Raw genomic sequence first — 11,139 nt, 5'->3', positions numbered from 1 at the left:
TTATGATAAGCCGGACTTTTCCTAAGGATACAGACACAATGATCAAGTTGTTAGGTTACATGATGAGTTCAAGACTAAACATCGTTGTCAATAAACTTTTCCTATACTAAATAAGGTCATTGAGTTTTTAGATTGGATTTGAATGATAGTTGTCATGGCGTGTTATCTTTCATGGGCTGCTGTTGATCTATGCTAGCCAATTAGGACTTGAGTAAGTTTTCCTTGCAGGGCACTTACTTGTGTCGTGAAGTAACTCTAGTCTTTCTTTTTGCGTCTACTTCAATCATGTCTAGTTTGGAGGAACCACTTGGTCTTGACAAGTTGATTGATTCCGAGGTTCTCATCTGATGCTTACTGGCCAAGAGTAGATGCTATGGGAATGGGGAATTGCTTTACTGAAGGAAGGAATTTCAGCTCATCCAACAGTTGTGCGTGAGTAGTATTTAATTATTTTGTACTCTTCATCGCTATCTTCATTGTATAAAGTAATCACACAATTCAGTTTAATACTTTTTTGTGTACCATTCTCTCTGTTTCTCCTAATACACTGGTTGCACACGCGTGATTGTTTACATTCAAATATAGTTACACACATACACGCAGTCAACATTTATTTACGGATATATGCTTCTTCTTCTAGGTTTGCTGTTAGAGCCTAGCCAGATTATGAAACTTCCTTCATAATTTCAGTGGATAAGTTTCAATTTCGTTGGTTTATATTCAACCTGAAATTTTGGTGTGCGTGTTATATTCCCACTTTTTCTCCCCTTCAATGATGGTTTAAACTGAAACTTCGTTGCGATGAGGATTGCATATTTCTATACTATAATTACATATTAAATCCTTCCTTTTATTATCTTTAGTGTTAAAAATAGATATGTTAATGGATTTCATTTCATTTGATTATATACATTCAAATATTAAAAGGAAAAGAAGAAGCGACTCCATGGGCCTTCTTACTTCTAGTTTATCTCTTCGGCCAACAACTGAAATGCACCTTATTTTTTTATTGGTAAACAAAACAATTGAAATGCATCTTATTAATCTTATAGGGCAAAAGTACAAGATCATATAACTTTCATTTCTAAAAAGGATCCAAAATACTAATTTTTCATGTAATAATTTTAGGGCCAATAGTCTACTATTCCTAAACATTTCTTCCTGTTGTATCGCCATTGTGTAGGCCAGATACATCAGCCAGCGATATTATTATCTTAATAAGAATTACTTTGTTTTAATTTTATAGCTTTAATTTATTAATTGCACAACCCAAACCTCTATCCATTTTCAGTGAAGATTATGAAGAATATTTGAGGGAGGCATTCCCATGGAGACAACATACAAGAGATGTGTCCCAAGGTGCTTCTGTCAATAGAAGGTCTTTGAGGTTAGTCCAAAATGCCGTGGTCTTTGAAAATGTTAGTGATCCATGGTTCTTTCCAGACCATCAACACCATAAGGGCATTGACCTCAACGTACACAAGACAACAAACAAGGTGAAATGATTAGCGAAGTGTCTTGTGTCTGTATCTGTCATTGTAATTAAATTACTTAGTAATCTATTGCTGAAGATGTAGAATCCTCGCTCTTGAGATGATCTTTTAATGTTTTTTCATTATTGGTTAATGTAGTTCTTGATGGGTATACCAAATTCTGTAAAGATAGTCGAAGTTGGTCCAAGAGATGGATTACAAATGAGAAGAATATCGTCCCTGCCTCTTTAAAGGCTGAATTGATCCATAGACTAGTATCTTCTGGATTGTCCGTAGTTGAGGCTACAAGTTTTGTATCACCTAAATGGGTTCCTCAGGTAACATGCCATGCCATTTCAAGTTGATACTGTAACTTGAATTATATTCAGTAAACTTTTTTTTATGTATAAGTGAAAGATATTTCATTAAAATGCTCAAAGCTGTAGTAAAGCTGTAGTAAAGCTTTAAGCTCCACAACATTGACTTTCTTGGACCACTTAAATACCTCCAATTTCCGTAAATTTTTCATCAATGATATCATCACTAGAAATTCTTATATTGATATTGTTACCAAAAAATATTATTCATGTAAAGGCGTTAGGATTCGAGCAAATTTTGAATATGGACCATTGAACACCAAATAATTGGGCTGTTAGTTTTGGATTTTGACCACTGATAATGTTCGCTTCCGAAATTCATGGATTGATTTATAGTTGCATATACCATGTGGGTGGTTTCATAATTAACATCTTGCTTTCTGTCGAGTTTTAATAAGGAACTGAACAAGTGAACTTGTAACTGTGTATGGACTTGTAACTGTGTATGTAACTTGTAACTGTGAACTTGCATATACCACAGAATCTCTCCTTTATTGAAGCATATGGACTCTTTTACGTTTTGAATTGTTACTGCAGTATCGAAAAAAAATGCATTGGGAGTAGAAAATGAAAAGGGAAAACCAATAGAAAATCATATCTCATTAGATAATAGCTTTAATCAGCATTCCCTTTGCACTGATAATGCAAGCCATGAGCAAAGTATTATTGTTAGTTAGTACTTTTTCTTTTGGAAAAAAGCTGTTACATTTATATATTTATAAACTAGAGAAATTCTCTCTTGAGAGACCTTTTACCTTTGTGGAATTAAAACTCAAGTATAGAAGCAACTGTGCCTTGGTATCATAAAATGAATAAGTAAAAGAAAAGGAAATTACGTGTTAGTAGATGATAGCTTTTAGCAAAATTCCATTGCTTTTGATGATGCAAATTCAAGTGGAAAAAACAAGCTTAAAAAAATCTTGAACACTGGTCTCATTCAACCTGGGACCTTGGACATTGTTTCTCTGGTCAAGACCAAGTACTGATTTTGTAATGCTCTTACTGCTAACTCTGGGTAGATTCTATACAGTAAGGTAGAAAATAAGGATAAAGCACAGATATTGATAATCAATAATTTAGGAGAGTCCCCACACTAAATAATGCTAGAACTGAATGCCAAAACCATCACCTAGCAAGCACTTAATGAAGCCTGAAGATAGATGCCATCCACATCTAATTCCTTGCTCAATCCACACGACCCCCCTCTGTACACTCGTCCAGAGATTACCATTTTTTACTCCTGCTCAATAATTCGTCTTCTTGTGGACAATCTTCCTACATTCAAGAAAAAGGATATACAATGAATTGGGAATAATAAATCTTTTATAACTAACTATATTTTGAAGAACACTTTGTATTAGTTATCATCAATTGCATTGATTGTCATGAATGATACTTTCTCAAAATCTTTTGGTTGCTTGTTGCATATCATAAAAGATGCTGGAATCCATCTGCTTAGGGCTTGATATATGATATTTTGATGTATTCATTTGGTCGATGTTCTTGCATTTTCAAAAAATAATTAAAAAAGCAGAGTATTTCTTGCATTTCAGATTTTCGATTGAACAAAATGATTGGCCCTTATGGTTTCTGGACCATTAAAATTACTCTTTTATAGATGTTTGATGCTTAATTTTCTTCCAAGCATCTTCCATTTTTTATGCACTTATTTGTTACTGGTGTTTCTAAAGCATGGATATACCGATAGCACAAAGGTCTGTCTATCTGTCTCTCTGTGGTACTATTGATTGCATAGTAGTTTTTCAATTAAACATAAGAATCTTACTCCTCTTGTTGTATCTGAAGTTGTTCTACTTTAATGCTATTCCTTTTACCTTTTCAGCTGGCAGATGCGAAGGATGTAATGCAAGCAGTTTCTAATTTGGAGGGTGCTAGATTACCTGTTCTGACACCTAACATAAAAGTTGGTAATCTGGACATAATGCTGAAGTTCAAAGAATGTATTTATATTTTTATTGTAATTATCTGAACTGCTTTATCCCCCTTTTACAGGGTTTTGAAGCAGCTGTTGCAGCTGCCAAGGAAGTAGCCATATTTGCATCGGCTTCTGAGTCATTTTCAAAGTCCAACATCAATTGTAGCATTAAAGAGAGTCTTGCTCGTTATCATGCTGTTACTCGTGCTGCTAAGCAGCTTGCAATTCCTGTTCGAGGGTATGTCTTATCATTATATTTGCATCGATATTTTTATATGATTGACACCGAGACACATATATGCCTCATTTTGACATTGAGTGTGGAGTATTTGCTTCAGGAGTTTTCTGTTGGTGTAGTGAGTTAAATGTGAACTTAAACACAGATTTGACATCAGGGATTCTGTGTACTGTTACATGTTGACATCATTTTACTTTTAGGTGCGCTTCATGTGTCAATTTACTGTATATTATTTTAAGGCTCTGAGACAAATGAGTTGGAATTGATTCTTGATAGGTACGTATCGTGTGTAGTAGGCTGTCCAGTGGAAGGAGCAATTCCTCCTTCAAGAGTAGCATATGTGGCAAAGGAACTGTATGACATGGGTTGCTTTGAAATTTCCCTTGGCGACACAATTGGAGTTGGTACAGTAGGTAAATGTTTCGATTGACCTCTCTTCTAAATAAAAAGTGGTTTTATTAAAAGTGACAACTGAGCTTGGTTTCTCCTGTAACTTGCTTCCATTACTTTTAGGCTTAATTTTTATCGCTCATATTCCATATGCCGAAATACCATGACTTGCATTTCATGTGACAACCCCCCACCACCACCCCCTCTGTAAAGCTGCTTTACGTGGAATTGCCTTACCCCGATACAGTGTACTTTTCATGGGTATCCAAGATTTGGTGTGTTTTTTCTTCTTTGCAATGATCCACTACATGCAGTTCTCAAAATTCTGGTAGCATGATTTTAAAATCCAGTAAATGTTCATTTAACTCGATAACTCCTTTAATTGGAGATTTTTTAATTTTAGAATTTTGCAAAAGGTATTTGTTCCCTACTGGTGAGCTGAATTTTTGATAAATATTTTCTAAATTCTGCCTATAGCAGAAAAGTCAGTTATATGTTTTGTAGTTACATTGTTGCAGTCTGCACACAGCTGGGTTCAGTCTAGAATACCAACTATGGAAGGTTGGAGACATTAACCAGCGACGCTTTACATTGCATTATGCTTTCCCTTAAAATTCAATCTTCTTTCATTGTTCTCTTTGAAAATCAGTTTGTTTTACTAATATCATTGTTCCTTCTTCGTTTGGTTTTCATATTCCAGTTTTGGACCTGGTCTCTCTCTCTCTCTCTCTCTCTCTCTCATCCTGCAATAAAGTTACTGATGTCACTTTTGCGCTTTGACCTTATTTATCTTATTTTTACAATGTTTTTTAATGCTTTTAGATATATACTGATAAGAGGTATTAACGGTGCAGTATATAACTGTTTAAATAGAATTTTGTAAAGAATAGTGGTGAATTATGCAGTGAAGTTGATATTCGCTGGGAACATAATGTGTATTATTTTAATATCCAGGAACAGCTGTTCTTTTACCTTTTTCCACTATTTTCTTCAATAATTTTCTGGTGTTCTAACTTTTATCCTGGTATTTATGTACTGTTTATTTGCTTTTTATCTGTTTTCTGTGTTACAGGGACTGTCATTCCAATGCTTGAAGCTGTAAAGGCTGTTGTTCCTGTTGAAAAGCTTGCTGTTCACTTCCATGACACTTATGGACAATCTCTTCCAAATATTCTTATATCCCTCCAAGTAAGCTTTCAAACAAGTGGAACCTAACCATGTCTGATATGCATATCTTAATGGCAACTCTAATTGAAAATATGCGGTGCATTGTTTAAGATCAAGCAGTTTAAAACCTCTATAGGGGATAATCCCTGCATACACGACCCCAACCACGAGAACTACGTATTAGATAATCCAGGAGAACTCCTAACAGAATTGAACTTAAGATGTCTAAGTTTAGGGGTTATCCCAAACCAACCATTTGACCACTAGGTTGCACCATGATGGACAGATAAGTAAAAATAAGCATGGGAGTTTATCGAGGACTCCAGCTGCTATTTTTTGTGCTTAAAACAAGGGTCATTTTATTTTGCAAATTGGACAATTTCTTCAATGAGCTGATGAATTTTTTTTCCCTCGACAGATGGGGGTTAGCATAGTGGATTCCTCTGTTGCTGGTCTAGGCGGATGCCCATATGCTAAAGGAGCTTCGGGAAATGTTGCGACTGAAGATGTGGTATACATGCTTAATGGTCTTGGTGTAAAAACAAATGTGGATTTGGCCAAGCTTTTGTTGGCTGGGGATTTCATCAACAAGCATTTGGGTCGCCTTTCTAGTTCAAAGACTGCCATTGCTCTGAACCGAATGACGGCTGATGTCTCTAAGATATAAGAAAATGCAGGTACATAAGTTTTATGTTTATGTATCTGCAGCAAGGGGAAAAGGAGATTTCAGACTTATATGGCATGATTAATATCCGTATACTGCCCCATACAAGGGATAAAAGGAACCCAAATCCATGTATCCAATAAGTATTGCTTTCCATTAGCAGCCACTGACACGCAGAAATGGCAATTGTACTACATAGAATGTTTTGGGACCTAGTTACCAAGTTTTAAACTCACTCGGAGAAGGAGAGCACAATATATATATAATGGTTCTAAACTCCCTTTTTTTCCATTGTTGCCACTTATACCATCTGAAACACGAATAAAATTACTGTTCCATATCAGATGTTAATCGTCTCAACTGGAGTTATGGTTTGTGCTGGCCGGGCATGACTGTAGCTGGATTTGAACCCAAGCTTGAGAACAAACATTTCCACTTATTTCATCCCTTATTTGTGGCATGATTGGAAATCAATGGTAAACAGTTATGCGCTGATGTAGAATATAAAGGAACTTGAACATGATTTTGTCCTGCGGAATGAGATCATTGAACAAAATGGCGAAAAACTAAGGCCCGGTTTGCTTAGCTAGATCATCTGATCTGGAGTTATATGTACAGTACTTTTGGCTATCCAAACCAATATTTAGTCTCTTAAGTTTTGAAAACATCAACTTACATAAATAATAAATAGACAGTATAAAACAGTGAAAACTAACAATAAACAGTGCATAAAATGTGTCAAACTGACATGAACAGTGCATAAACAGTACATGAATAGTATACAATTCAGGTACTCTATAAATACCATGAGATCCACACTTTTTTCAAATATCAAAAAGTAAAACCTATTTCCTCTATTTTACAAATTATCTTATCTCATTATCTAAACACACATCTTTTTTTACAAACTATTTCCTCTCATCTTAACTCAAAAATTTTGCTACTATTCAAAATATCTCATTTCATCTCATCTGAACTACATAATCAAATGAGTCTTAAGCCTCAGCCCTTCCTCCTTGTACTTCTATGTTGACTGCATAATATATATATTCTATAGTTACCAGTGTTTTTATTAAAAGTTTTGTAGATTGCAGCAAAACTATACCCCGAAAAATCTATCGATCGAACCCTAATATTTACCTATTTTATTTTTTCCAATCGTATTTGCTAATATGTCACAAATTTCTTACGTAAATTATTTAAATTAACTGTCATTTAAAATATGTCACATTAATATATATAATCGAAGACGATAAAATCTAGGGTGAACAATAACATGGCACAACTCCATTGTGGCATGAGACCGCTAAGAAGTTGCTCTCAATGGTGCTACCATTAATGGATGTAGTTGAGATCCCAATGATGGTAGAGCAACTTGAATTTGACTAGTGAAAAAAGTAAAACAAAAAGCAAAAATAAAGACAAAGAAAGACTAATTGCTTTTTATGCATGCCTCCAATTTTAAAATTCTCTGCCGAAATAATAGCCTGATGTACTCATAACGAACTTTGTCTCATACTTTTTTGCTCGTTGTCACTTGTCAGTCAAGGCTCTGCAGCACTTGATCAAAAACTATTTTATTAGCGGAGCCCCATGGATCCTCACATGTTGAGGGGTATGGTGGGTGCAATTCATCATGAAAAAGCCAGGTCTACTTTTCTCTGCGTTATGCAATGTATTGGCCAGCAAGCTATCTCACACCCTAAAGTACTCTTTGCATGCAAGCATTCATTTCCAAGCTTTCTTGTGCAAGCAAAGAACTGCATGTAAGTAAATGCTACATTGCTTTGTAACATGACCTTCGAGTGGTAATTGTGGATTTTAGGACTCTAGTTTAAGGGCCAAATTCAGACTAATAATAGTGATTAAGGCAACTACAAGAGCTATTAATGGTTCAAGTTTTAGGGTATAAGATTCGAGTTTCTACAAGTACGGTGCGATGGGAATAAACCTATTTACAATTCTACTTTTTGACATATCTATTGAAGTAAATCCCACGATAATAAAAATGTATCGGCCTTTTACCTGTATATAACTACGATGAGTCTCACAATAAGTAGTATGTTGATATATACTCGATACAACATACTTGCAAGTAGAAAGATTTTTCAAAATATGGCAATGGATTACACATATTACAAATTGCTTTTAGTTAGCTTGGCTGAAACAATGACTTGAGCAAAGTGCATGGATGTCATTGCTTTTAGCTTCTCTAATGGGATTTTTATTGTCAAAATGGAACAGTCTACATTATATTTGTATACAGTTATAGTATTTTAGATTGTATATAGATAGGCTAGTCAACACTGCTAAATAGAGGGAGACTACATGTTAAATAGAGGGAGATTATACATGGTGTTGCTAAACATCAGACATAATTTAGAGTCTTAAAGTTAGGTGGTCTTTCCGCTCAAAATTAGACAATACAGAAGTCATGTAAATATATTATATATAATGAGAGTAAATCTTTGAAAGAGGGATCAAATCCATTTAACATTTATTTCAAACCAATTAAGAGTCCTATCTTTACAACTGGCAATGGATTGCTACTGATCTCTGCCATGGATTGATTTTAGATCTTCTTGGCCTTTCCAGTATCAACTTTTGGAAGATGCTAATTATTACAAAATGGAAGTAGTGATGTTTCAAACAAAGGTCAAGAAAGCAACTTAAATAACTTTAAACTTCTTCCAATAAGATAATTATACAAAGTATTTCTGGTTCTTAATTAAAGTATATCTAAAATTATAAATATTATGGGGTCCTGTGAGTAGGTGCTAGGACCAATCATCCATGGTTTTCATGCATTGGGCTTTTCCTTGTCATTATTGAAAGTGAATTAGAACAACATCATTTGATTCAAGACAAACAGAAATCATTCCACATGTTCACACTACAACAAAAATGATTTTTTGGGACGAAATTACTTTGGGACGAATTGAAAATCGTCCCAAAAAGTGGGATTTAGGAACGAAATTTGAATTTCGTTCCAAAATGACGATGGTTATGCCATACCGTTCGAACTCGTTCGAACGGTATTCTTAGGGACGAATATTTTTGTCCCAAATAAGTTAACCGTTCGACCGTTAATGATTAACCGTTCGAACGTTTAATTTTCACCGTTTGAACGTAATATTGGCGCGATAGGCAAAATTATTTTGGAGGGAAATTGATAAACCGTTCGAACGGTTAATATTAACCGTTCGAATGATGCATATTCACCGTTCAAACGTTATTTGAATCGTTCGAACGGTGACAGAGTTTTAATTTTTTAAGTTTTTTGCCAAATTATATTTAGATTAACTAGTAATTATAAAAAATTGGTTAATTAAATAATATGAATAATCTAAATTAAGAATTAGTTTAGAAAATATAAAACAATACCATTGCATATAACTTAAATACTGAATTTACAAAACACAAAATATTGTCCATACAAAAAACAGGAAATAAATAAATAAAATTTATCATAAAGTAATTAAGACCCCAAGTCTTTGCACACTTCCTCGACTGCAGCTATACGTTCCTCTATTTGTGTCAGTCGAGTACTGATGGTGACCTGAGTCGCAGACATGGCAGCAAACTCTGTACGAAGCTCAGACACAGCAGAATGGATCTCCATACGCACTGCATCGATCACTGCTGATGTCTGCTCGCTGATCGCTGCACGCACTATGTCAGCCATCTCCTCACGAGTAACACTGTGGACTGATGCCTCGGCCCGTGTAGATGTCTCTGCAGCTGCAGCTGAGACTCCATGATCTCCCGGCTGTGCATCTCTGTGAGGATCAACTGGTTCTGGAACATGTGCACGAAAACGCAGTCTCGAGTGTCCCGTGCTGCGTGAGAGGGTGGTGCTGTTTATCGGTCCCATCGGCTCCCGTTTACGCTCAGCAACATCTGGCACAACACCAGCACATAGTAGATATCGGGTGATCAGGACTCCGAATGGTAGTATATCCATCGAAATGTACCGAGATTCTGATCGAATCCTATCGAATATATATCCCACCAAGTCGATAGGAATGCCACGAGCGACCCGTATCATAAATTTCGTCCGATCAATGCCAACTTCTGTCTTGTGCTGCCGAGGGTCAATATTATTGGCAATTATCAAATTTAATATCTTAAAGAAAGAAGATAAATCTGCCTGTTTGATGCTCTTCGTCCCGTCATACGGTGGAGCATCTGGACCGACAACCAAATCCCTCACCTCGTGATCAGCAAGGGTATCGACCTCATCAGTATAAACTGATGCCTCCTCCTCAGCTGTCTCCGCCTCAACTGAAGGATCAGACTCTCTAGGCACCACATTCGGATATGCATCTGGCAGCCTAGGAATACCGAGATGCTCAGCAAGTCCATCTCGTGAAAATACAACGGGTACTTCTCGGACAGTGATACTGTAGGCCCCAGAATCATCTGCGCTGGCACTGCCGAGTTCTCTATAGAACTCAGCAACAATGTCAATGTAGGAGACTGGCTCCCATGCTTCCTCCCGTTCATCCAAGATAGGTCCCCAACCACGATCACTGAATATTGAGGGCAATGAATGACCCTCCCAGATAAGACTCTGGAAATCAGAAATCTTCACTGGTCGCTCCAGTGAAACTGTCCTCTCCCGAACTGGACCACTACTACTCTCACCAAGATTGCGTCGCTTACGTGCCGGTCTAGAAGTAGACATTATAATCAACCTGAAATTTATAATTACAAACTAGATATATAACATTAACAAGAAAAATACAATAAAGAACTATTTACAGTAGTTTGAAACAAACAGCAATTTAATAATATTTGCCATTCTGAACAACATTATCAACAATAAATATGTCACTCAATATCAATATTAATAATATAAATATAATATTAAACACCGTTCGAACGTTTACCGT

At 35.8% G+C, this 11,139-nt stretch overlaps 1 pseudogene; it reads left to right on the top strand.

The window, feature by feature from the left end:
• The first annotated feature begins 285 nt into the window (after positions 1-285).
• LOC122295048 lies at positions 286-6,532 on the top strand (annotated as a pseudogene).
• Positions 6,533-11,139: the final 4,607 nt, after the last annotated feature.

This window comes from Carya illinoinensis, chromosome 14 (genome assembly GCF_018687715.1).
Source record: "Carya illinoinensis cultivar Pawnee chromosome 14, C.illinoinensisPawnee_v1, whole genome shotgun sequence".
In the NCBI taxonomy this organism is placed as follows: domain Eukaryota; kingdom Viridiplantae; phylum Streptophyta; class Magnoliopsida; order Fagales; family Juglandaceae; genus Carya; species Carya illinoinensis.
This window is presented reverse-complemented; position numbering and strand designations above follow the sequence as displayed.